Source organism: Lagopus leucura, unplaced genomic scaffold (genome assembly GCF_019238085.1).
Source record: "Lagopus leucura isolate 7727_CA_CO unplaced genomic scaffold, USGS_WTPT01 Super-Scaffold_100014, whole genome shotgun sequence".
Lineage (NCBI taxonomy): Eukaryota > Metazoa > Chordata > Aves > Galliformes > Phasianidae > Lagopus > Lagopus leucura.
The window spans coordinates 17,502,621-17,530,302 of record NW_024962268.1 but is presented as its reverse complement, the minus strand read 5'-3'; the positions used below and the strand labels follow the sequence as shown (position 1 = coordinate 17,530,302).

Here is a 27,682-nt window from a genome sequence, read left to right as displayed (position 1 = left end):
TCCCAGGTTCTTCCTCTGCAGCCATTCCCAGGTTCTTCCTCTGCAGCTCCGGAGTCCTTTGAACTGCAGGGATGGCACACTTGACAGCACCAGAGCCACTTTGACATCTGTGTCCTATTTTTAACTCCTTCCCCCGAGGCACCGGGGCTTCTGAGACCTTCTGGACTTTTTTCTGGACTTTTTTTTTTTCCTCTGGCTCTGTCTGGCTTTTCCTCCTCCTTCCAGTTTTATCCACTGTAAATGTTCAGTAACTACACGGACTGGCTCAAATTCTTACAACTTTGACATAGTATGAAGAGCACCTGTATAGTTAAAATGGTGGAATTCTGTCTGTTGCAACAGTTGAAATTTAGCTCTAATTCTGTAAAATCAGAACATGAATTAAAGATGGATTAGCCTTCTGCTTCAGAAAAAAAAAAAAAAAAGGAAAAGAATATTCAGTGATGAAGCAGTCAACACATTTTGTAACAATGAAATCACAACCCTCCCCTTTTCTGAAAACTGCAGTGAAGTCAGAGAAACTGCCCCTGTCCAGAACAAATCAATGACACACCCTGCAATCAGGCATACCCATGAAGAGCAGAGCTTCGGTCAGCTGTGCAGTGCAAAGCTGCACAGTTCAGCTCAGGATCCCATTAGTCCCAGCTATGCTTCAGGTCTGCCTTTTTCCCCAGAATGGAGCTGCTATGGAGAAGCAGAGAGATGTGCCAAAGACCCCTGCCATTTTCAGTACATGCAGACATGGCTTTCCAGGCGTTTTCCATCCTATATCCTTGAATAACCATGCATCAGGGATTCTCTGTGTTGGAGGACCATGATATTACCAAGCTGTACCTTTAGCTTGCAAAAGCCCTAAAATCATCACATGTGGGAAGCAAAAAAATAATCCCCTGCATCCAACCACTTAAAACTATGGTCTGGCAGTACTACTGGCTTTTTTTTTTTTTCCTGAGCTACTGATTTGCACTGAGCTTCTTCCCCTCAGGAAACAGTTAATAAATGGAGAGGGGGAAGACAGCATTCCTTAAGAAAAACAAAACAAAACAAAAACCTGGAGAGAAACAGCATGAGATACCAAGGCAGTTGTTTGAAAGCTCTCTCCCAATACACATAACGTGGGAGCCAGCATCACTGCCCATTTGGGATCACGTTCTAAAAATGGGGGATGTTTTCACTTTTTCGTTTGCACTTCTGTCCTTGCTCTAAACTCTCTTTTTTTTTTTTTTCCTTTACAAGGCAGGAAGGCTGACTCTGTATCGCTGACCTTACCTCATTCTTAACTACATGGCTGACAGCTGCATCCCTCATTGAATCTCTTCCAGATGTGGGAGCAGGCCATGCTAGCATCGCACAGGACACACTCCCCCAGTCTAGCAATCCATTGTGCTAATTAATAATCTGTCTTCAGAACAGACAGTAATCAATGAGAGCTAATAAACATACAGAAGCCTCATATATCACATAAATTGTCATACTGATGTGGTGAAAGGGCTCCTGATGACGCAAAAGGGAGCAGAAAACAATGCGATACAGCCATCGCAGACGCACCTATTTCGCAGGCTGAAATGTCCAAGCTGACTTCTTATGTTTCAAAAGCAATTATACAGGCTTGCTCCCAGTGTAATTAACCCAGCTCTTTCAGCCACTGTTTAGCAAGAAAGCAAACTCAGTGTTAGATCACATAAATGGGATTTGCACTGCGCTGACTGCAAAGGGCCACGCTACTAAGCCCCTGCCAGGTCAAAATGAAAGAGTAGCGTGGGTATATATGTGCTGCTCTTTTGTGCATGGTATAAATCCAGCATGAATGTGTGTGCCATCTAACAAAAGTCCATTTCTGCATCATGTTGGCAAGGGAGATGATCCCAGCATGAACAGATCTAGTGTTGGTGGTCAGGTGCCCCTGCACTCAGATGGGTTTACCATGGGCTTCACATGAGGATTCCTATATCTACCACATCATTTTGGCAGCACAAAAAACAGCAACATCAGATGGGGGGCTCTAGATGCTACAGGAAGGACAGAAACATGAGTGGTTACGATCAACAACCCAAGGCAAGATTAAGAACCACCGCTGCTCAAAAAAATGCTCTGCTGACAGTGCTGTTTATTCGTACAGACATGGAAAAATCCAGCCAACATGCTTTATTCATGGCCTCTGCTTGACCAGAACGAAGATCTCAGCTAAGAACTAAGGAATCTCCTCCATTTTCAAGTGTCAGAAAGCAACCCAAGCATTGTATGGGTGTTTTTTTCCATATATCTTTGTTTAACTGGTCTCTTGTGCAAGCCTCACCCATGTCATACAATAAATTTAGCTGAAAATGAAGATAGCAAGACCTAGTTAAACCCATTCCCAAAGGCAGTGTCTGTTACGAAGTGTTTCAGGTATGGAAAAGGAAAAAGTAAAGACGTCCATGCTTTTCCCCATTACTGTATCACAGACTTCAAGGCAAAAATTCAAGCAGGAAGAGATGCCTGGAATTTCTTTACCTCCAAAGTGAAGGATTAAGGCAAACATTAAAACAGGAGGAGATGTCTGGAATTTCTTTAACCTCAAAGCTAAGGAGTATTTGCAGCACCTTCAAACATTGCGTCTTGGATCACATTCATTAAGCGTTGCTGCAGAAAGCTTCTCAGAGGTGCAAGTTATTTGGTTCAGCTCCTTGTCACATCATCCACTACACCTACACTCAGCAAGTGCAAAACACCCTTAAGGTAAGGTGCAAGGGCTGATTTAAAAGCTTCTCCTCTCGAACAAAGGGCATGCAATGAATGCAGAAGCAAGGAAGTGATCAGTATTTCTGAGGAGATGCTGCCATTTCACACCTGAAACCTCCAGCTTAATATTTGATTGTCAAATTAGATGTAGGCAGCTTCAGTAGAAACATACTTTGTGCTCCTACTCTAACCATCTATGGCAGGTAACTAAATCTAACACTTAAAAAAATTTCGTGTACTTTGAGCTAAGAGTATAATCACAGTACATCTGGCATTTAAATAAAATAACCATTAGCACAGGAAACGCTAATGTAAATGTACTCGGCCAGGCAAAGACAGATGAATATGGAGAAGCAGCATGGGACTGGATTTAATGCCATGTTTATCAGCGATTTGCTGTACTGAGAAATGCAGAGAACTTCCTGTGGCAGGCTGAGTTCAGTTACAGGATTAAAAATACAGGCTGTGACTAAAACTGTAGATTTAATTATCTGGCTTAATTGGACAAGGAGGAAAAACAGCTCCAATATAGGCTGATTGCTCCAAGAAGGCAGCAGACTACTTTCATAAAAGCTAAGACACCCACAGAGTGCTACAGGTTGGACAGTTTTTCACATTGCCCATTAAAAAAATGCAGGTATCTATTTGTTAACTAGAGCAATAGAAATGTCCACTGGTGTTTAGAAGGAGAAACATATTACTTGAGATTAACTGAATTATGCTATACCAAGCCTACAGATTAGCATGAATTAGCCTCTACTGACAGCAAGTTCTAGCAACACTTCGACCTGCAATCAGTGAACAATTCCATAAAATTTCAAGTCGTGTTCACAATTATTAACCAAATCACATACACAACTGGCACCAGGAGACACTAACCAATGGCACAAAAATTACCCTCCTCAAAGCAGGCATTATGCCCAACCCTACCGCTGACTCACTAAATGCCCTGCAGCAGGTCATTTGATGTCTTTGTGCCTCAATAAAATAAGAATAATACTTTCTCGCCTTCATACTAATTGCCACTTAGGATCTGTAGATGAGAAAAGTTATGGAAGTGATTACTAATAAATCATGTCATGATATTCCGAGGCCTAAATTCATTTCACTTGTCACTCAGTGGTGAGTAAGAGCAGTATCCTCTCTCTGAAGCTTAATCCAATTTGTTGTGGCTATTTTTGCAACAGCCGTACTTACTTTCATGGTCCTGTAGGCTTCCTTTGATGTCCCTCTGATGATTGCACACCATTACAACAAGTCCACACCAAGGGTCCCACCACTGAGATGGACTGTCACCCAGGCTGCTGCAGGTTTTACTGGTCCCTGCACTGGGAAGAGAAGGGAGGGTACATCCCACATGTTTGTGGGCTCTCTCATGGCCCTGGAGCCACAAAGAGGTAAGAAACAAGTATTTCATCAGCAAACAGGGCTCAGCTGGCATTCCTTATTTATCCACATGCTAAACTGGATTACCTAAAGCTTGACACATCACCATGCCCCACACAGGTCACCAGCATTATTATCCCTGTTGTGCCATGGAGAAACCTGTAATGAGATTAATGTGACTGCCCAGGGCCATAAAGCAAATGCAGGGATGAGCTAAGGACAGAGACAGGATCAGGACAGCCTCCATCAGTGCTATGCTTGGCTGTGCTTTCACACCCCCAGCCACGTGCCAGCACCAGGGTGCATGGAGCAACTCTATCAGCAAATGAAGGAAGTGATGCAACTGAACAGCAACCTCAGAGTGTCGCAAGGAGGACTGTGGCATTTCACCCATGACCTCTCTGACTATGTGGTCACACAAATGGTACTGAAAAGTATTTTATTTTCTAAGGCTCTTTCTTCAGGGGAAACTCCATGTGCCAGTCTGCTCCTAAACTCCTACAAGAGAACAGTACAAACAGGTACAAGAGAAAGTGTACAAACAGGTGAGAATATTGTCTTAGACAAACAAGTGTTCGGCAACTTGTTGTGCTTGCAAGGATGAATCACTACCTCCTGCAAGCTGTAATTTACTGGGAGGACACCAACCAGCTCTGTGTGGTAGGCAGGTGAAACCAATGCCTCCCCACTTAATTGGCTGTTTTTCTCCAAACTCAAACTTGGTTGACCAGGAGGATCTCCCATGCGCTACCAAACCCAGAAGACAGATTTAGTGACAAGTTCCCTGACAAAGACATTGTCTAGCGAGAAAAAGACACCTTTCCTTAAATTTGAAAGCCTTGGCTCGCTCTCATTTTCAACTGATTCAAAAGACCTGAGTCTCAAGAAAGAAGATCTTGTCTTGGCCAAGAAAACCTTTATTGTCAAAGGTTTCAACATGACTTGGGGAAGTGTTAGTCAGATCATGTGCAACAAAGGAAAATTAATAGGTAATTAATAGGATGCATTCAAGCTTCTCTCTCATTAAAAAAAAAAGCTAAATTTATACTACAAAGCAGAAAATATTTGGATTCAGCCTTTAACAATGCCCTCATTATTCATAAGCAAGTGCCCTAACCACAGAAAGTTGGGCATCTCCTCTGACTTCCTCTGACTACATTTTTTTTTTTTTTTTTTTGATGAAAGAGTGGCCACAAGAGCTCACTAACATGCAGATCCTGTAGCGCATTCATGCATGACCAGTCGGCACACCCAGAGATCACCTCCTCAGTCAGACCCGTGGGGAATTCAGTCTAAGAACACGCAGTTCAGGAATTACAAAAGCAGGTGCAGGCATGAGATCAGCATCCGAGATCCCCAGTGAGACCACGAGGCCACCAGCACCAAGAGCTTGCTGCACAGCAGTTCCAGCGCTTTGGGAAGGACAGAGCGCATTCAGGGTACACAGGCAAGTTGTAATGTAAAACACGACTGGTGCTAGGACAGGACATCTCCATGCTGACAAAGCATAGGAGCACATCTTGCTGCTCACGTGTCTTCATGTAACTCTCACTTAAATGAAGCACTTTCATGGATAGGGAAGCAGGTAACGCTGTCTTATTTCACAGTCTGTAGAAATTGATCAAAAGCATTTCCTTATTTTAATTTCTGCATTTTGTTAATCTGCCATGAACAATCAGGTACTACAAAGCTGAGAGCAACACAGACATCTGAACTGTTTATGGTAGTAAGAAGAGAAATAAAGGAGAAACAACTCCCACCCTAAAAGCTTAGTCTAAGAGAATACAAATTTCAAATGTCATTCAAGAAGGTCTACAGTCTCTTTTTAGACACAAGGTCAGACAAAATGGAAACAACTGCCACTTCAGACCAAATAATCTCTATTCTTGCATACCCTATAATTTCTATCCTTCTCACAGTTTTCCTGTGTTCCTGCTACTGGTTCAAACATCAGAAATAACCAAAATATTTAGGACAATTCAGCTGAGATCAGCTAATTTATTGTATTCTCAGAGGTAGAGGAATCACTACAGAATAGAAAACTCAGAGATGTCATCTGTCAAAGGCACTTTGACCATGCTTACAGTACTGTATCATATAATGGTCTTATCCAGTTTTTCCCAATCAGTGGAGGTCCATGTTCCCATTACAACACTGTGTCACTTAACATAATTAAACACCGTTCACATCACTATCACCACACAATTAAGGACATTAACGCACAAAGAAGAGAGAAGGAAAAAAGTCTCCAAAAACCATGTTGTCCAGACAGTAGGAAAGACTGAAAATACCGTCTCATGTATTTGGAGCTGAGCCTTTCTGAATAAATTAGCATTCAGCCAGTGAGGACACATGGAAGGAAACTTTACCAAGTGCCAAAAACGACTTGTCTGAAAAGAATTCAGTAAATAGATTCCAGCGTCTGACAAGTGTAAGCTGCACTGAATATTATCAGAGACGGCAGTACTTCTTAATCATGTGGACTGCATTTTTAACTGGTAGCTCCTACCAGTGAAGTCCAAAAGACAATCTGAAGGGTCTCTCCAAGGAGAGGAAGAAACGGTCAGTGTGACAGATGCTGCTGGATCAGGGTATTCAGAACTCATTGCATGAACCTTATCAACGTGTTATTTATTTTCACAGACTTGTTCCAGATTGTATTTATGGCACAAGGGCTAAGATCAAGAGCATTTCTTTCACGAAATGAGGCTAATGAGGGCAATTAACCCAACTCCAAAATATACAAGCTGTGCAGATAAGAAGTCTCATTTGAATTTTGCTATTCTCGCAAAAAGCAGATGGATTGATCTGACTGGTTTCATGGGACTTTTGCCTTGCTGTAAAAGATTAATGCTCTCTCCCTTTAGCTACAGATCAAAAACCAGGCCAGCGGGTGAAAATAAAAGCCTCATGATCCTAAGAAAGGACCTGCAAAAAAAGCTCGTCTCTTGCCGAGATCTCCAGGTGGTGTAAGGGTCACCAAATGATAGGAATTGGTACACTTGTGTTTTACCAAGCATTCTCTCTAGCACGTCACTGCTGTGGACCAACATGATGCTCTCCAACAAGAAGAAGCTATCAGGGCAACTGCCACTGCCAAGAGAGGAAGCCACTGGTATGCACAGCCCTGAAGCAAGGCCAGATCTGGATAAGAGAATATGAGAAGGAGCCAGAGCCCCAGAGTTCTGACATCACCAGACTTCTCGGAGGAGACCAGATGTGGTCATCATCTTGCTCAGGGTATATCTGGAGGATGTACCAACTCCTCACTCCCTCCACAGCCTCCTCCGGGCCTTCACACCCTCTCATGTCCTTCTCCCTGCCTCCCCCAGGAGCCATAGCCCAAGCTGCAGAGATGCTCTTTCTTGAGGCTGCTGCTCCCTCCAAAGATGACACAGAACAGCAGTTCCAGATGAGTTCAGGTCTGAAGACAGTTCAGGCCTCCCTCTGGCCTACTCCTTGAATTGTGCTTCTGCTGCCAAGCAATTGGCAGCTGCAAAACAGGATTCCCCATAGAAGCATGTGCACCAAGTACTTGTCAGGGGTTTCACAGAAACAGTCACCCCCATGTGCAAAGCAGCGCAAGGAAACAAGGCAAGAGATCTTGATCCAAAACTCTGGATTAAGACCTGCAGCTATGAGGTCTTCTAGAACATCATATTCTCCATGTAATTAGGGGTGGAAAACGTGAATAACGGAATACTTCACTTCTTTGAGTGGGTGATAAAAAGAGTTGGGAATATTACTTATGATCAATAGTGGCTGGAATTCATTCCATTTGGTTAACATCTGTTAACTAAACAGGTGTTATTTGGACAGGGCCTCTATCATGGCATCAACCCACAGCAAGAGAGGAGGGAAGCCAAAAAGTCGAAGCATGGATCATATGATTTTTGATCCCAAATGATTCACTTCAGCTAAAGGCTGTTACTGGAGACACAAGGCAGACTGCGTGGATCATCCCTAGGAGCTACTCATTTAAAGCTCCCTTGGCTGTACACACATACATTTGGAGTGGTTTCTCATGAGTATTTGCTAAGTGGCCCAGTATCCTCATTCTTATGGTAGACTTCACAGGCTGTGGTTTCACTGCCAAAGCCTTCTCTAACAAAAACAGCAAAAAGCCTACCCACTTACACGTTTGTGGATTGCTGCCAGGAGCAGAGCCCCATAGGCTTAAGAAACATTTAAGCAAATACCCGTGATGAGGATGGTGCTTTCCAGATACTCAAAAGTAGGAAAGTCCCACATTCAGATGTTCAGCAGCTGAGGGAGCATGCAGGAGCCAGGGCAAAGACACAGAAAAAGGCACAAAAAAGAAACCACCCCAGTGAGACGGACTGCAGCAAAACTGACCTGAGAAAGACAATCATTATGCAGAAGAAGAACTCAAGCTAATTTCTTAAAATTAGCTTTTAGGCATCACCCTGCCAAGCTCTCACCAGCCTCCTTTATTGCTTACACCTACCTGCTACTGGTGAAATCTACTATTTCTTCCATTGCTACAAGTCACCCATGGTGTGCAGGGGTAAGGAAGGGAGGCACACCTGTGTTACTGCTTGTCTCCTCCAGTTGAAGAAACCCAGCAATCCACCCCTCCACAAATTTCAAAGATAACAGCACCCAGAGGTACCTCGTATCCTGTATCACGAGACAGAAACCTCTCTAAACCCACTGACTGTAAAGAATGTATCCAAAAGCCTCATCTGCTAACAAATTCTGGCATTTGATGGGAGGCAGCAAAAGGCCTGCTCCCAAAGTCTCCTTTCTCTGCTTTCAATACACTTTCAAAATGCACCTACAGAGTTAAATTAATATGGATGGTTTTTTAAACTGGCTTTAAAATGCTTTCATTGCACATGGAAAAAGGAATCTATCATGTGGAATTCCTGCAGCTTAAAAGATATTTTAAACAGAACAATACAGTCTGTAATGGTCTTTTCTATTTGGATGGTAATTCCATCCAGAGGTCCCAAAGAAGCAAGAGATCCCAGTTAAGCTCACAGCTGGCCATGCATGTGTGTCTGATCCTCACACACCAACCAATAACTGCCTCCCCACCAACAAGCTGCCAGTCCATGCACACCTGCACAGGGACACAATGGCAAGAGACAGGAATGCCAGCATTAAGTATATTGCTTGTGACCCTTGTAATAATGCATATTTAATCACCTAGAAATGGTGGTCTATTTTCCTTAATCAATAACCCTAATGCTGAATGTAAGCTTTTTAAAAGGGGATTCCCAAAGTTAATTGCTGCAGCTTTGGTTTGTGGAAGCAACCTCAGATGGTCAGGCTTGAAACCGCTGACATCCCAGTCCCAAACCTCCGCCATTCCCAGGGTACACAATCACCCTTCCTGCATTTGTCTTTGCTAAAAGACAAGGGGACTGTCTCCTGTAGTGCAGAACCCTGGGTTGGGCGGAGGAGTGAAGCGGGTACCAGACTCCTCAGGGCCACCAGCACCAACATGATGCAGTAAAGGGAGGGCGCAGACAACTCTTTCTCAATGGCCAGAGCATAAAAACCCAGACTGAGCAGGGTTTTTTTTACAGTTAAAGCATCCCACAGTCATTTTCCTCATCCCCACCAAAAAGGACACTGACTGGTCCACCTGTGGGGGCCTTTTTCCATTCCCCAAGTGTCCAAATGCATGCAATGCCTTTCATATCTTCTCTCTCTGTGTACTCCGTCCATTCAAAGTCCTCCTCTCAGCTCATTTCTTACGAGACACCCAGAGGTTATAAATCTACAGAACTCCCCCAAAGACTACAGTTTCACAAACAATCACATCCCAGTCATTTCCTCTCTGCAGTTCTCAGTCGCATCCTGTTTATTCTGCATCTATCTTGTTTGGATCACAAACTCTTCAGAACAAGGACTTTTCACATTTTGTGTCTATGCTGCTGGAAGCATGCTGGTGCTACCCAACTCAGAGCTGCTACGGTCAGAGGAGACCTCTGCAATTATCTAGTCTGGCCTTTTGCACAACGCTCAACCAACTTCAGCAAATGACTTCTGCATTAAATCCTGAAAATCCCAGAAGTACACTGCTAGCATAAAACCATTTTATTCTGCATCATCTCCCAGGTTAGCTGCATATTTAGTATTTATTCAAATCCGTCCAGTACTTACAACTAGTCTGACATTCACATTTTAGGATGTTTTCCAAAACACACATGCACCTTATTTCTGCAACCTCTGCACTGAAACTGCAGTTGCTAATTACTTACAACACTTTGCATTTGCCAGGTTCATATCTAATGTACCTGCCCTGAGATAAGATTTGCTCAAGAAAAAGGAACCGTAATATAAATCATAGACTTACACTCCTGTTTTTAAGAAACTACGTCTGTAAAAGATCAAAGACCTGAAATGATTTGACAATAGAGTGAAGGAAAAGAATGAGCTGATGGCATTTGTTGGTATGTAAGGTATTCTTATGTTAAAAATTTATATATAAAAACCTGTCATGCACTCTGAACACCTGTATTAACTTTAATGCACAACATGCTATAAAGTGATCTTCTTCTGAAGAAAAAAAAGATTAAACTCTTTTGAGCCAAGTATTAAAAGCATTCTTAAACCAAACATACACAAAAGGAATTCTCACAAAAAATCTGTTTCTCATCTGTCCAAAATTCTATTGGCTTCAGCTAAATTCAATCAATCAATACTCAAAGAATAAAATAAAATAAAACAAAATAAAAAAATAAAATAAAACAAAATAAAATAAAATAAAATACCCTATCCAGTTATAAATTTTTCTTTAACTACAATCATCTGACAGTGGAGTACCACTGACCTAACTTTATGAGCACTTGTCATCTGATGATGGCCACAGTTCTGTCAGGAGCAGAGAACAGTGATTCTTTGCTCATTTGCCAAGCAGAGACCAGAAGTGACCCACCACAAATCACACAGCAAGCAGCACAATCCAGAGGGAAAATAAACAACCGACTAAAATGAACGGACTATGAGGGATTTGCGCCTGTCCTACACCATGCACCCAGACAACAAGGTATCAAACAGCTCAAGGAAGAGCTGCAACAACTTTGCTCCATGACAACTAGCAAGTCATTCATGATACGCACATTTCCTCATTTCTTCCAAACAGTGCCATCCTTCTGCCCATAGTGAAAGCCTCTATGAATGTGGTATCACATGAGGCGTTACACAAGAACAAAGAGCTTCCACAATTTTATTTAATTGCTATGACTACTCTGTTTATTTGGATTTAAACATCATCTTGGGATGTTTATACAGCAAACAGCACAACATGACAAGGCAAATGGGACAGGAAGAGCCAGCAAAATGCTCGTGTGGGTAACTTCTGTACAAATCACATAATGCCAAGAAAAAAGCAAGAGCCAACAGCTATGATGAAAAGTACGGGGGAGTTAAGAACCAAACCAAAACAAACACTTCTCACCATTTCCCTTTTTTAGCAGGAGCAGCGATCTTGTTTGCAGCTCCAGTGCTGGGAAACTGGAGAGGACTCTACAATTCTGTCCAGCTGCAACTGTGTGTCCCCACCTGCGTTTGGAAGTGGGATTTTAATTTGCATCATCACCGCCTTGCACGTGCATTTCCAGGGCTTGCTGAAGATGTGCTGATTAAATGAAGATGTCCTGCATTGTCAGGTAACAATTGTGCTTCCGACTGTGCTCATAAATATCAGTTATTAAACAGCTTCACAGGACACCGCCTGTAGTCGCATGTTTAAAACCTCCATTTCCCTGCAAAGTTGGGCTAAAACAATATAAGCACCACTCAGACTATCACAAAAACTGTCACAGAATATAACTAATACTCAGTCATCTAATTAAAGCCTGGGATGCTGCATTTGTTTGCCATCCCATAATCTCACAAAACACCTACAAGCACAGACAAACTTCAGTAAAATGCAAGTTGAAAGCACACAAAGACTTACTCTTGAGAACACAATCAGGGCAGGAGGTGATGGAGCGGAGGAGCCCATCAGTGACATCCCACAGCTGATCTCACCAGGCTGACACTAACCCCAAGCACCACTGTGACCAAATCCAACACAGATGCCAAGGGGGAGGCAGCTCTACCAACTCTCAGACTTAAGATTCAGTCACTATGCAGCAGCAACCTGGTATACGGTCCTGCCATGGTTTTGAAGAACTGAGCAACTGTCTTCAGACACAACAGACAACTGTTCAAAGCAAGACACTGGAATGAAGAGAATAAGAACCTGCAGCCAATCTCAGGGACTTCCCAGCAGCCTGGGACATGGTCTGGCTCCACCAGGAGTTTCCAGCACCCAGCTGGCAGGCTCAGCACAGAGCAGATGTAGACACTGGGATGGGCTTTTCATAACACCTCCATTTTGGGGGTCAGCCTCATGATGTGCAGATCCAGGACATTCATTACATTAGAATTTCTTGGGCTGCGTTTACATGAAGGTCACATTCCTCTGCAGGACTGCCCTCCGTGCTCCCAGCTTCACATACTAGTTTTCCCACACAACTCCTCAGCAAAGCATGCTGTCTGCACTAAACACATGGTTTTACTAATCCAAATGGGCCACATAAACAGAACAGCTCTATTCTCATCTAAGGACCAATTTACCTGCAGATCTTCCAAAATTACTGTTAATAGAACAGCTCTATTCTCATCTAAGGACCAATTTACCTGCAGATCTTCCAAAATTACTGTTAATAGAACTACTTTCAGTTAAGAACTCCAAGGACAAAAAGATTTTTGTTCAGTTTTGATTTCAAGAGGGAATTGGTAGAGCAAAGACTAGCTAATTAGCTATTTGCCTTAGGCACTGGTTACTACAGGCTTCTAGTTTAGTTTCAGTTTCTTCACGTTTCCAATGATGATATCTGTCCCATTCATACTGGTGGCTTCTGCAGCCTTGGAAGAGATGACGAACTATTTTGCAAGCACACCGGATCGGGAACACTGTGAGATGTCTGGTGAGGTCCAGTCAGCGGTGAATGCACTCTCCTACACGCTATTAGACACGATTAAAACATGCAAAATGTAGATGCCTCCATACATGTCCCACAGATGCAACCTGCTCCTGTAAAGAACAGGACAGGAAAAGGGAAGAAAAGAAGAAGGAAGGGGAAAAAGAAGGGTCTCTTCAGGGCATCTTCTCATCCCTAAGCAGAAAAGAATAGACTCTGGATAATCTTCAAACAAACCAACAAACATAAGCAGTTCCAAATTTGCAATTCCAGTTGCCCGTGGGAACAGAGAGCACATACTGCTCTGTGCAGATCACACAATACGGAAGAGCCCAGAGAACCCAGAGGCATAAAGCCCAATCTCACTACTGCAAAGCCTTACTTACTTAACTACCAACACAAAACCAGTTTTCTTAGGACTTAGTGGTGAGACATGTCATTCAGGCCAAAGGCAAACATCTAAAAACAGCAGCAAGGTGGGGATTTTTATTTTTTTTTTTTTTCTGAAACTGAAGTCTGTAGCAGCCTTTTTGACACAGAAAAATAAGTTTCCCCAGAAAGTAAGATGCATAGACGATCTTCAAAACTAACATGACAGCTACAGGTGCATAAGAAACACCATTAGCTCCCTAAGTATCTTTTGGGGACTGGTTAGACGTGGAGCAGCTATAAATCACAGCAAGCCCTTTCTAAGGGAAGCAACACTGGCTGCATCTGTGCAACAACTGCATGGAGGTCAGGCTGGCGTGTTAAATCACTTCTCCAATGAATCATCCCAACAGTTTTGAGCACAGTATTTAGTTTCATTACCATCCCTGCAGAAACTGGTTAGTTAATCTCATTTAACCCTCTGTGCCAACATTCGTATAGTTTCCATTGCTGCACTGCAATCTGCAGATAACATGACCTGGCTCAGTGCTCCTGGTGCTCCAAGGATCAATTACCATTTCACACATCAGTGTTTCTTTACCAAGCCATGAATGTCCTCCAGTCGATCATGACTTCAGTCCCATGCTTCAAGAGTCTGATCTTTGAAAATTTGCTACTTGGCAAGATTTACTGCAACAAAGGAAGATCGTCCCAGTCGCGCTTCTTGCTATATCCATTCACACTCCCTGCCACTGCAGTGGCCACTCGATGGTTTAAGTTATGTGATTAAAAAGAAAGCGATGGTAATTGTGCAGTAGCTGTTCTGTCAGCTCTCTGAAAATAATGAGCTCTCTTCCTCCTTACGTTCACCACAATATATCTTTAGAAAAGTCTTATAGAGATTAATGCTCAATTGCTGTAAATGAGCTTAGCTTTTTTTATTGTAAGAGAGGATCTGGCCCCCAAATCCTGATAAGCCATTGCTCCAGCATCCCTATTAGAAGAAAATCCTGTACTGGAGTTAAGACAGAACTTTGGCCTCATGTCTTGCCTGTAAATTCAGTGACAGAGATTTGGCATACTTTCTATCAACAAGCCAGGCCTAAGTGTGTACTTTAAATTAAGCTAAGATACAAGACATCAAACACTCAAATCTTAACACGATAAGACAAATCCAGTGTTTCTGCTGCTCATCTTCACCTTAGCTGCCTCTTCCTCATGCGTTCCAATGGGAACATTAACCTCACCTGCTCTCAGGCTGAGCACCATGGGAAGCTCATTCATGGCAATGTCAGCATTTGAAATACTGGATTCGCGAGCAGCAGCTCTACAGCAGATCCAGCCGGGTCCCTGCAGCACCCCAGGTAGTGGAGAAGTGAACCACGTCACAGGGAAGAAGGCCTCAGGGAGAACATCGTGTTCCTAAAAACCACTGTGATTTCAGGCATCTGTTTTGAAACTGCAAGTGCCATGAAGTGACAACATGCGAGCCACAACCACATGTTAGAAGAGTTTGTTTTATATCACGGGGTCACAATAAGAGCCCATTATAACTCTGGTTAACATTCCCAGGCTGGTATGCAGCGACGCAGCCCACACAACGCCTCAGCTGTGGTAACGAGATCTTGAAAGGCCTCTCTGCGAGGTCTCTCACAGACTGGTGCAATCCTCCCCACCAGCCTTTCCCCTTCCCATCACCATTTACGCCCCAGCTGCATCCAGGCAGCAGGACAAAATCTGGCTCATTGCTTGGGAAGGATTTTTTGCACAAGCTTCACGGTTCAGCAGATCTAAGGCTGTGGCTTAAAGCTTCCTATGCTGGCCACCCAGCGTACAAGTGTTCCCTTAAATAACCCCTGCTAGAACTGGGGCTTCCACAACTTCATGGAAAGCATTTGGATCTCAAACAGAACATTTTCTTAAGCAAGCTATAAAAAGACTACACCACACAACTTAAATGGGTTGGCTTTTATGGATCCAAGTGCCAAAAAATAAATAACTAAATAAATCTGGCACTAAAACCCATTAAATAATAATCCACTCAATAATATGGCTGCTCAGTGACTTCAACAGAGATTCCACGAATCCAACCCTGGCATCCCGCTCAGCGAAGATGTGCAGATTAGCAAAAGGAAACAGATGCCAGACATGAAGGAAAATCCTGCCTTCAGATCATTCTTTAACAGGAAAAAAAATAATCAGTTGAATCAGTTGAAGATAGACTCCTTCTCCACACATTAATACAAGTGTCCCTTCAAGTACTCACACTCAGAGCAAATTGTCACATATGAATTTTTATGGCTGTTCATTTTCAAATCAGCGTAGCCCAGGCTCTCACTGCCTCAGCTGAATATCTTTCAGATGCCACTGAGTTTCTAATCTCCCGCAGAGCTATCAGGATAGGCTTTTTTGCTCACTTTACTTGCTAAAATTCTCCAGGTAAGCTTTACAGCTACAGAACAAAGGCAATGTAGCAGTTGAGAACAGATATGGAGTATTCGATGCCCTTCCTCAAACACTGATTTAAGTGAGCATTGTACACGAATGGCCTTTTCTCTCAGACACACACATGTACGTTCTTGAAATGTATAAAGCTAATGCCCTAGATCTGTCACAGTCCCCATTAATAATTCAGATTATTGGCCATTTTACGCACATACAATGAATGCTTCCAAAATTAGCTTTTCTTCTTTTTTTTTATTTTTTTTGTTTCCCTCTTTTTCCTCTAAATGACCCACTTGGTGTATTTCCTATTTGTAGAAAAAGCTGCATGCTTACCCAAAGCTCTGAGAGACCACAGAGCACCTCTCCCAGCTGGAACTGTGCTTGGATGAGGCCCACAGAGATTATCTATTCTGGTCTTTTGGCACTAGCAGCTGAGCAGTGGACACAGAAAGCTTTCTAAGACCACTTCTGACAGGGAGCACACTCCGATAAGCAAGTGAGACAGTGACAATACTATTTCAGTAATGTCTGCAGCGCTTAATGCTGACGGAGTTGATATTTTTCAGCTCTGGTCATTCCTACAACTAGTAAGAGCATAAACAAGAATTGCCATCTTCATTTTACACTGAAATCACCAGCTTCAGGTATCTATAATTTTTCAGTAATTGTTTTGAAATGAAGAAAAACCTTCCCTAGGAACTGTTAAGCACTGATAACAGACCAGGATACAGAGCCATTTTCCACCCACCGAGAAGAAATATTTACCATCCCCACTCATGCACTGCACATGCAAGCTCCTTGCCAGTACCCTGCACATGCAGAGCTTGCCTGCAGCACAGATCTGCAGTCCATCCTGTTTACCACTTAGGACACACACTAGAACCAAACCAAGCTCCACCTCCCAAAATCCAGAAGAAAAGCAGCTCATGCAGATGTTGAAATTCTGGTGAGAAAGACAAATGATAAACAAATTTCCTAAAAGATGTGCCTTGGGACAGTGCTATCCAGCAATTTCACTAATTCCCTTGGTAGGGAAAGTAGGAGAGTGCAAATGGAATCTGCAGAAAACAGACTGCTGGGAAAGTTGTCAACTCAAGAGGATGCACAGAAGTTTATTCAGAACATCTGAGGACTAAAACAACTGACGGGAGGCGCAGCTTAAGATCAAGCCAAGTGCAGTCATGCACTCTGGGATTAAAGAAATATGTTCTACAGCTTGGGAGCTCAACAACTGTTGGAAATGATATAGAAAGACTTGGGTGCTCATGGCGAGACCGTAAAAAAGCCACATGTTGCCTGAGGTCTCAGTGAGGCACGGGAAAACAGACAAGACACTAGTAAGATATTAGCTGGAACAACGTGATTTCAGGTTACTGAGTTCAGGAAAGGTTAAGTGAAAGTGAAATAGGGCAAGAAAAGTTCAGTAAAATAACCTCCCTCATAAGACAAAAAGATAAAATGAAATTGGCTTTGGTATTGGAGGAAAAGGGGGGCTCCCTTTGGATGAGAAAGGGAAAGATAAGGCAATGTAAACCAGCCACAAAGAGGTTTAGGCTGGAATTTGAAAAAAGGCTTGTGTTCATCAAAATAATGCATGTTGAGAAAAGCTTGCCAAAAGGAAAAATAAGGCAGGAGGTTGATTGTTCAGTGCAAGAAAACTGAATGAGATAGCCCAAATCAAAGCCAGTCATGCAGGATGTCCAAAGCCAATGCTGGTAACAGAGATTCTCATCACCTACAGTCCACAAATCCACTGACCAAGGTGTGTGAGCTGCATTACTACCCCAGGACCTGCTAGACCATCCTTCACCTGCAGCCAGGTCTTGTGCCATCACTGGAGGGGCATGATGATGAAGGTGTACAGAGAGCTGAGATACACGCTACCGACATACACCAAAAGCTGTTTTACATATGGACTGGTTTCCTGAGTTAGTGCTCAGTGAAAAAGGGAAGACACTTCCTCAGAAAACCTAAGGTTTTTTCTAACCAAGTCATAGGAGCAGAGACTGCTGAAAAGCATGCCAGTTGACTTGATGTCATCAGGGACAGAAGAAAAACTTTGCTGAAGGCAAGGAGATGCATGAGGCTTTGGAGGGAAGAGATGAGATGGCCGCTGACGAAGGCTTCAGAAATCAGCACTGTGATAGCAAGCAATTAACTATCACAGCTGAATTCCTCACTATTACACAGTATTACCCAATAAAATTAACAGTGCAGGCAGGTGCAAAGGGCCATTTACAATCTTGCTTTTCCAAATTAAACTCTGTTCCAACAGAAAAACATGAAGGTAAAAAGGTGAAGAAGGGAGAGAAGCGGGAAAACATAGAAGCTAATTAATGTCAATCACTGTAAAAACCCACGACTGATGCTTTTGACACAACTAAGACAGATCCTCTGCAGACATTCAAAGGAGCATGAGAAGGGTGCCAGAGTGCTGCATCAAAGTGGGATAAGCAGAGAGTCCCTGCATATCTACAAAATGCAAAAATAGTTTGCTCAGATATTTATACAGACTGCCCTGAAAGTAATGCTTCCTATTTATTTCCATGGAAACTACAACAGATACAAAGAGCATAGTAACACTATTTGATAGAGCAAATTCTTACCTACATAACACTGTTTTTCAACACAGCCACCACCATTACCTACGTATTTTCATTAGCAATGAACAAGAGCTGGCATGCCACACACAGACGTTTGCACCAGCGGAGATGATCCACTGTTCACAACTGCTAAGACGGTTTCACTGCTGAAGCATACCACTCACCACCTCACTGTGTTCACAGAATCACAGGGGTTGGAAGGGACTTCAAGCGACTATTATAAAGTCCAACCCCACTGCTAAAGCAGGCACCTACAATAGGTTACACAGGTAGACATCCAGACAAGTCTTGAATATTTCCATAGGAGACTCCACAGCCTCTCTGGGCAGCCTGTTCCAGTTCTGTCACCTTTACTGTAAAGAAGTTCTTCCGCATGGAACTTCCTGTATTCAAGTTTTAGGGCATTACTCCTTGTCTTATCACTACATACCACCAGAACAGCTGCATCCATTTGCCCCCACCTCCCTTTAGTTCTTATTCCACCTCACCATCCACTCAGTGGCCTCAGTGGCCTTCCCCAATTTCTTACTCTTAGGGATGCACCGATCTTGAGCTTGGAAGAAGTGATGTTTAAGCACAAAACAGCTCTCATGGGCACCCTTACCTTCTAACATTCTAGCCCATGGAACACTTCCAAGGAGGTCTCTGAAGAAGTCAAAGTTGGCTCTCTTGAAGTCCAGGGTATCGATTCTACTTATTGCTTTGCTTATTCTACATGAGATCTTGAAATCCATCATCTTGTCAATGCTTCATCGCTGCATCCCAAGCTTTGCATCCCAAGCTTCTCCTAACCACCATATCCCTGACCAGCCTTTCCTTGTTATTAAAAACAAGCCCTCCTTGTCGACTCCTTCACCACCTACATCATAAATGCATTACAGGAACCAAACCTTCTGTGCTTGGCCGAGTTGCTTATCCAACAAATATCAGGATGGCTGAAGTCCCCCAAGAGAATCATTGCTGGAGATCACACGGCTACTTCCAGCTGTCTGTAAAAGACCTCATCCACTTCTTCCCTCTGATCAAGTGGACTGCAGTATACACCCACAACACAGTCACCCATGGTAGTCTGCTCCTTAATTCTTACCCACATCCACTGTTTGCTCTCCATAAACGTTCAGGCAGCACCGATGAATGTCAGTGGATGCCATTTTTTCTGCACAGACGAATTAAGTGAAATATCTTTGCTTCATCTGCACTTTCATGTCAGATGCCATTTGTCAGACTGCCCCTCAGCTGCTATCTGTCACACGGTAAATGGAACGTAACAGAATTCCAGTGGGAAGGTTCAACCTCTACTGTCATACCACCAATATCCACCTCTGATCTCATAGGCCAATATAAGGAAATAGGAGGCATTACTTTTCAAAGCAGCCCGTGTTCATACAAATGCCATTCCAAATGTTGGAGGAGAGAACCTATGGATGTTTATACTTTCAAAACAATCTCAACAGTGCATGTTTAAATTGCCTCTGTGGGAGAATAAGTAGAAACTCCAAAACACTCCAAAGGACTTGCATGCACAATTGCTGCTAATAACCACTTGCATGCAACAGAAGACTGCCCCAACATGCTTTTCTTCCAGGCCAGTTTTCCCATCTGATTTAGAAAACAGAAGCCATAAAGAGCACTACCAGCTCATTCTGGGTTTTCTTTTCCCACAAGCAGTTATTTTGTTCACAGCAAGGTACAGTTTTGGAGGTAGCTTTCACTTCCATCAAGCTTCAAACCTGTTATCAAAATGCACAGTATTCACCAGTCATGGTGAGGCTTCAACTCTCTGGTCACAAGGAAAAAAGGGGCCACTAGACAAAAGTTTATACAAAGACAAGTGTTCCGTTTCCCTTCACTCTTTGGCCACAATCTGTTGCTGTCATTTGGCTGCAAAGCTGGGACTAAAACACCTGACACCCTCTTCAGTGGGTAGATCTCAGACTTCACTGCAACACGAAAGACAGATGCTTCCTACTCTTAACTAAGTACAGCCAGGAGGCTTTGATCAGCAGTGGTATTGCATAGTGGAAACTGTTCCTGCTCTTGAGATCTGCATTAAAAGCAGTTGTAAAAAGTCTCTTTAAAAATACCAGCATGAGTTCTCACATCCCTGGAGTGCTCTCTTGCAATTCACCTACAAAGCAAACAACTGCCTCTGGCCAACAATCATGTTTGTTTCTAAAGGGCAGCTAAGCTCATGGAAGACAATACAACACATATTTTCCCATGTTCCTCCAGGACTGTCCTGGTTGCTCAACCAGCTGCTGCACTTTGCAGGCAGCTGGACTCTCTTAAATTTTAGTTTTAATGGTGAAACTAACTTTTCAGCCATGAACCAGATTCCAGTTCAGCTTTCTGCATCTCTAGCAGCTGTTTCCGGAAGGCTGCTCAAGTACTGCAGCTCAGTGGCGGCCTCTTTAGAAGTCTCTCCCCTGGAGGATAACCTCAGAAACCATCTTGGCTAGTCTCAACTTCTGCTTTAGAAGCTGCTCTGGAAGGCACTCCATGGTTTTTAAGTAAAGGCAAGACTTTAAAAGGATTGCAGCAGCTGGACTTTAGACACGAGATGCTGTCTGCCTTTATCCACAGTTCAAAACACAGCCCACAGCCAGGAGGGAATGGTCACATTCCAGCAAAATGGTGTAAATCATGAATAATTCCACTGAAGTCCAGCTGGAGAGTGCAGCCTAAAGAGAGGTTTCCCTTTGAAGCCCTACAACTCCTGAGCTCCATTGGAAGACCCCAGTGATACCTGTGGCAGCCAGAAGACACTGCCGTATGGACACACGTACACTTCCCTGTAACACGTGAACACTGGGGTCTTAGCCCACACTGTAGTTTCTTTACCACTCCTTAAACTCCTGCAAAACACAAGTTAGGTCTTCACTACGTCTCTGCATTTGACAGAAGAGGAGCTTCCCACCTCCAGCCCACATTGAGGACACCAGCTACAGCCAAAGCTACCAGCAGAGATTGTGCAGAGCTGAGAGCTTCCTTGCGTGGACCAGACATCCAGTTCTTCCCCTGAGGATCTGGCTTTGATTCAATTCAGCACCTGCTATTCCTCCCTTCAGCAACTCAGCCAGCCAGCAAGACCAGAAAGCTTTCATTACGTCAGAGGTGTCACTTAAGCAGGAACAGAGCGTTAACACAATTGCATTGAGAGAACAAACTCAATCTCCCTATCTCGGCTCATTTCCCCTTCCAGCAGGCACTTCACAGAGATTTTCTTTCTCTGACACTTGCAGAAGCATCCCTTCCCTAGAGAAGCATTTCTCTATCCCATCCACAAGTACTTTCTCACTCTTATCGTCCTAAGTCTGCTCTTCAAATGCCAGCATGGGTAATTCACCGGGGCAGATCATTAAGTCTTCAAAAAACTCCTGCGTCACTGCTGGGTCTTACTAAGCAGGTGGTGCCTGGTGGCTCTTACCACTACCACTTTACTTTTTTGTCCATTATTTCATGGACAATGTGAAAAAACTGAGGTGACTCTACACACAATGCATTTCTATACCCTTCACAGCTTTATTTCCTTGAGATATAACCTCTCTTTACCAAGGAAAGCAACTTTCCCCGATTTCTTATCAGTTGGCTTATTACCCCCCAAGCAACAGAAGCAGTTTACACTGTAAATGCCACTTCACAAACAGCAGTCAACAAACAAATTCCTTCTGTATCCAAACTGAAAAGGCATGAGTATGAACTCAGCAATCACACTTATCTCCAGGTCATGGGTCAAGACTGATGGACTCAAGAAGCCACTTTAATTAAATATTTTCACATTTAAGAATCTGGGAAAGAGCCATAAACTCGAGCCAGTCAGAAAACTATACAGCACAAGCCAAGCAGTCAGCAATGGTCATTCTGTGTCTGGAAGATTACCTCTCAGCAAATTATTTACATGTTGTGGTCATTCTTATTTTAAACATTTCTTTTAAAAGTTGTTTTCTACAAGCCTGTGTTTAAGGATCTCTGTAATTTCTTGTTCTATCTGCCTCATCCCCTCTCCCTTCTGCTCTTTCAGCTTTGACCTAGAAGAGCACAAGAGTTGTGACTAGATCAATCCATCTCGCAAAACATCCTGTCCCTAAAAGAGGAAGGTCAGTGTTCAAAGACATAGGACAAAATCCTTTCCTGTATAGTGCTCTCGACAAACTGCAAGATTATCTGGCAACAACCAGTCTGGCTCCACTAATGCACTCCTAAACTGTTCTGGATTGTGGACAAGAACTTGAAAATGTATTTCCTTCCTGCCCAGTAGGGTGAGATTGTTTCTACCCATAACTCCTGTGTCAGCAACATCAGTGCTGCCCTGCTCCTTTCCCTGCTCACCAGCAGCTGCAGGGATTTACAGATACATTCCCCGTGTATTTTGTACATACTCACAGTAGTACTTGGAAGCCACACAGTGGTTTGCTGAGACAAAAGGTCAAATTCTGCAAGTTACTGCAAATCTTCAGCACCAGCAGAGTTCATCCAGAGTCAAGAACTTCTCCAGAATATAGGAAACACTTAGGATGCCATGGGACAAATCAAGTGAATCATGCCGATGTGAACCACAGCCCCAAGAAAGCAATGCTAGTAGCTATGCAAACAGCCGTACCTTTGCAGCGGCCTTGAACTTCTCTCTCAAAGCACTGGAATAAGTCTTAGTCCCTCTTCTGTTGTTAGGAGCACAAAAATCTCTGAAGCATGCAATGGATGTAACCTGCTCCAGAGCCAGTGCACCTGGCCATCCCATTCCAGTGGAGGGCTCAGAAAATACAGCCATTCTGCCTGTGAGGGCCTAGGAGCAACAAGGCACTTCTATAGGGGTCTAGGAGCAACAAGGCCACTTCTGATGTTCTGTGTGTGTTACATGGATCTACACTGCTCCAGTTAGCCTGGTTCCAATACAATCCATGGTGCAGCAGCCACTTTTCCAGAACCAGAAATGCCGGAGATACGCCTCTGGGACACAAAATGGAGCAAATGTGGGTCATTAAGAAGTGTTTCCATGAATCCCAGTTCCCTGTGCCTCCAAAACAGGATCCTGACCTGGATTAGCTTTTGGCTGAAATGACAGGTGATGCCAGTCAGTGATCACTCAGTATTTATGAAGCATGCTGCACAAATGGTTAACACTTCCCCTGAATCCGGGGTTAAGCTCTCACTCATTCTGGCCTACAATGGAATTCCACGGGGTATTTTAACCAAAGGCATAATGCCTCATTAGCAGTCCCAAGCTGCTACAGGTCCTTAGACCAGCAAAACACTCAGTGCATTCACTCTAGAACTGACAGCACTCCTACGACAAGCAAAATAATGATCTTTATGGTTGCTTCCAACCCAAGCCATACTACAATTCCATGACCAGGCAAAGCAGAGGTACCACATCCTGCCTCCAGGCTGAGCACCACACTAACGGTAACCTGGGCTTTGTGGCAAGTCTCCATCAGAGCCTCAGCTATCATGAGACAAGGTCTGCAGTGTGAAGGAAGGACTGGGAAAAGGGACAGGACTATCAGCCTACGAGAGTATGCCTACATGCGCATTTCTATGAATGCACAGCATTTTCAGATGACACAAGCTTCCCCAAAGCCCTTACTACCAGTATCTTCATGAGGCTAGCTGCAAGCAGCTCCCAAGATAAATCCTATGAAACATTCTCCAAGGGCTGCTGCCTTCCTGCTGTTCTCGAGAACATGCAGTACCCACTGAAGCATCCATTTCTACCCACACGTGTAAATGGGCTACCACTTCAAGTTCTCTGTGATCACACTCTTCCAGGACTGTGGACTGTGCCTTAAATTAACTCACAAAACAAGCCAGAAAGAAAGAACACAATTTGACAGTTTTATCCCAAGGCTAAAAGGAAGAGAATTGAAAAAAAAGGAGAGGAAAAAAATAAGAAAAAAAAAAGCCCAAACCAGCCAACAACTCTTTACACCAAATGAGCAATTTTATTAAGGAAATAATATCTGAACGAGACACGCGGCACACACAAGTTCTGCAGCTGTAACCTCTCGTAGTTGATGTTTCTCTTGGTGGTACATAAGGCAGAAAATAATTCAGCTCAGCCCCGGAGGGCTTGTGGTGGCTCTGCGGTCATAGCAGGCACAAAGCATGGTAAGACACTAAAAGCAGACCTTGTAAGATGTATCATCTGCTCAGAAGCTTCTTTTTTTCTCCTTCTGCAGTGAACTACAGACCAGATAGGCTTTCAGAGACATGCCAGAGTTCAGCCTCAAGGGAAAGGCTCCAGATGACCAGAGAGCAGCCCTGGGCCACCACAGCCCTCCAGAGGCTGTCCTCTTCCCAGGGACAGTCCCAGGGCAAACTGCATGCAAGGAGGAAATTCTCTGCATGTACACAGGGGACACTGTCCCATGGCAGACAATTCAAATGTCCATAGTTAGAGCTACAGCCACTATAACAGCTCCACACCCATCACTTGGAGGAAAATTCCATGATGTTTCCATTCCTTTGGATTCAAAGAAGAGCACTGCGCCATACAAACAAAACACAATAGGGACCAGCTGCACCACACCATGCTTCTCCATCAGTTTTTACCCTAAGCCCACGTGGTTTATAAAACAATAATGAAGTACTAAATAGCAGTGAGATACACCAGGCTACCTAGTGTTTGCTGAAATACACATGACATTTATATAGAAACAAAAGGCATCTGTGGCATTTTACATACCTGAAAGCTTCAGAAAGTTAGACCTTGTGCTCCGCTCCCCACAGTCACAGCTCAAGGACTGCTGATCAGATTCAGACCGAAGTCTGCCACATTCTCCTCCCCTCTGGGGACTGATGGGCAGATACAGAAGTCAGAGGGAAGTCAGGTACCAGAATCAGGGTTAATGCTCTTTACTTCATGCCTTTTGCATGTGAAGAAAATGATTTTCCACTAAAGACTGGGGATGAGATCCTCCTCAAAGGAATAATTCCCTCTGCTCAAGCTTAAATCCATACACAGTCATACATCTGCTAAATCACAGTAAGATCCTTCTGTACTGACACAGGTTTTCTATTTCAAGAGGATTAATAATGTGCAGGCAACATACTTTCCTGACTATGCAGAAAAATTAGGATACGTAGCATATATCTTTAACACATTTCCACCTAATCGCATGCACAGAGATACATCATGCTAGATGACTAACCCTTCCGGCACAGCCGTGTGAGGAACGCAGTACTAAACTGATTTTCTAAATACCATGACAATATTTAGTCACTATGTCAAAAATCATTTCAAGATTTCAGAAAAGGTAACACAAGAGACACAAGCTCTCTCCTCACGAAAAAGCTGGAGGCACATTGCTGCAATAGATACACAGGTCAGTGACGTGAGGAAATGCATTCGCTACTTTTCTTACCCAAGTTTTACCAAAACCAGCTGGAGGTTTCCCGTCCCTCTACACCCCTCCATGAGGAGGCATCTCCTTTTTGAGCCAGGAGATGGTGCCACAGAAACGCTCCCTAAAGAAAGGCTGAGATGAGGAGATAAGGGCGAGGTAGAGAGCCCCAATTTCTGCTGTTGAAGGTGCAACTAGCAGTCTGTTACTATCAGTCCATATGAAATGGAAATTGACAATAATGCTTTTGGATGCAAGAAGCAGCTGCATATCTAATGAAGCACCTCTAAGAAAAGTTCAGATAACACCCACCTGAGCCAGAAAACACCAGCTTATCATCTTATTCAACAACCGACAATATTTTGGAATTAAAAATGTAGGATACATACACATTTCTAACAAATGTGCTGCCCAGAGGTGTCAGAAATGTTGTCAGGACAGAGAGGAATCAGCCCTTCTCACCAGAGCTGCTGCTGGTCGAGGTACTACCACATGCTATTTCTGAGCAGCACGGGGTTCAGATCGCGGACACATAAAACCAAGAGTTGTGTGAGCAGCGCAGCACACACAGGCAGAGCAGGCTGTTGTGCAACACAACACTTCGACACTTCCCATCTGCACTCCATTTCAAAGCATATTTTACTTGTTAGCTTCATTTTGAAGGTCCCCCCGCAGTTGAGCTGCAAGAGAGGACTCTGTCAAAATGCAGAGCTGAGCAGAAGCATTGAGCCTGCATCTCCATAAAGTAAATGTGAAGTAGGAACTAAGTATGCCTATGCCGTACATGCACAGAACCCACTGAACACCAACAGACGTTTCTTTGCTAGAGGATCAGGAGATATTTAGAGTGCAGGATGTCTGTGGCACACGAACGCCACCAAAAGCTCTCCTAAACGAAAGCAAGAATCACGCTGGATTTAGGAAACGATCATTCAGCTCTATTTTCTGCATCCAATTGAAAGACAATATATTTCCCTTACGAAAAGCCTCCAGTACGAAAGCTTGCCAAAGGAAGCTCCTCTGCAAGGCTTTCAGCAGCGCTTTCATTTTAAAAATCCAGTCCTCACACGTCCCACGGGAAAGCGTTCCGTGCCTTGAGTTGCGGAGGTTATCCTCAATGGCACTGCCCGGCGCGCTGGGACACAGCCCTGTCCCCTCGGCAACGCGAGCCCCGAACGAAAGTTTCTGGCCAGCGCCGAGCCCGAAGCCCCGACTGCCGACCCCCCCCAGCCCCCCCCCGCCGGCCCCGCATCCCCGGAGCCTCCCCAGAGCTCCGGCCGCCGGGCTCCGCACACCTCTCCGCGCCTCCGCCGGGCTCCGCGTGTTGGCAGCGGCCGTCCCCCGCCGCCCGCGGCTCCGCTTCATCACCTGCCGCCGAGCCGCCGCGCTGCTACCGCCACGGAGCCGCCGCCGCCGCCTCCCTCCTCCCGGGCGCGGCTGCAGGGCCCCGCTCCGCGCCCCGCCCCGCGGCTCCGAGCTCCGCGCTCCCGCAGCCCCGAGCTCCCGCCGCCGGGAGTGCGCAGCGCCGGAGCTCCGACCCCCGCCCCGCAACCTCGGCTCTGCCCGCCCAGCTCCGAGCGCGAGGCTTCTCCTACGGGAGTGGGTACGGCCGGAGCGGTTCTCGCTGCTACACACTCGCTCCGACCACACCGCGCTCTCGTGCACTTTCTCCCTTTGGGAGATGTTTCCACTCGGGGCATCCAAATTAAAATTCCCCATGCAGCTCACAGGGTTTGTTTTCTTCCCTGTAGTGCAGCTTGATGTGCCAAAGCCAAGCACCTTCATTGTGGGCTGCGGTTTAACATCACGGGGACATTTTTCAGGTGCGTGGCTGTCCCAAAAGCAGTCATCTGGTACTCAGTACTGTGTCTTT

General features: G+C 44.3%; 1 protein-coding gene and 1 long non-coding RNA gene across 5 annotated transcripts in view; both read right to left on the bottom strand.

The window, feature by feature from the left end:
• The window catches only part of PDZD2 (PDZ domain containing 2), a 138,669-nt gene that overhangs the window by 90,359 nt on the left and 20,628 nt on the right, over positions 1-27,682 (bottom strand). The gene's annotated exons all lie outside the window — the stretch shown is intronic.
• On the bottom strand, positions 24,389-27,157 carry LOC122182146. 4 transcript variants are annotated; one of them, XR_006179716.1, is made up of 3 exons: positions 27,105-27,157; positions 25,152-25,261; positions 24,389-24,950 (listed from the first exon to the last, which is right to left on the bottom strand). It is a non-coding gene; the product is annotated as an uncharacterized LOC122182146 (long non-coding RNA). The 4 variants fall into 4 exon arrangements; XR_006179717.1 differs by lacking the exon at positions 27,105-27,157 and adding an exon at positions 26,790-26,927; XR_006179714.1 differs by lacking the exon at positions 27,105-27,157 and adding an exon at positions 26,199-26,752.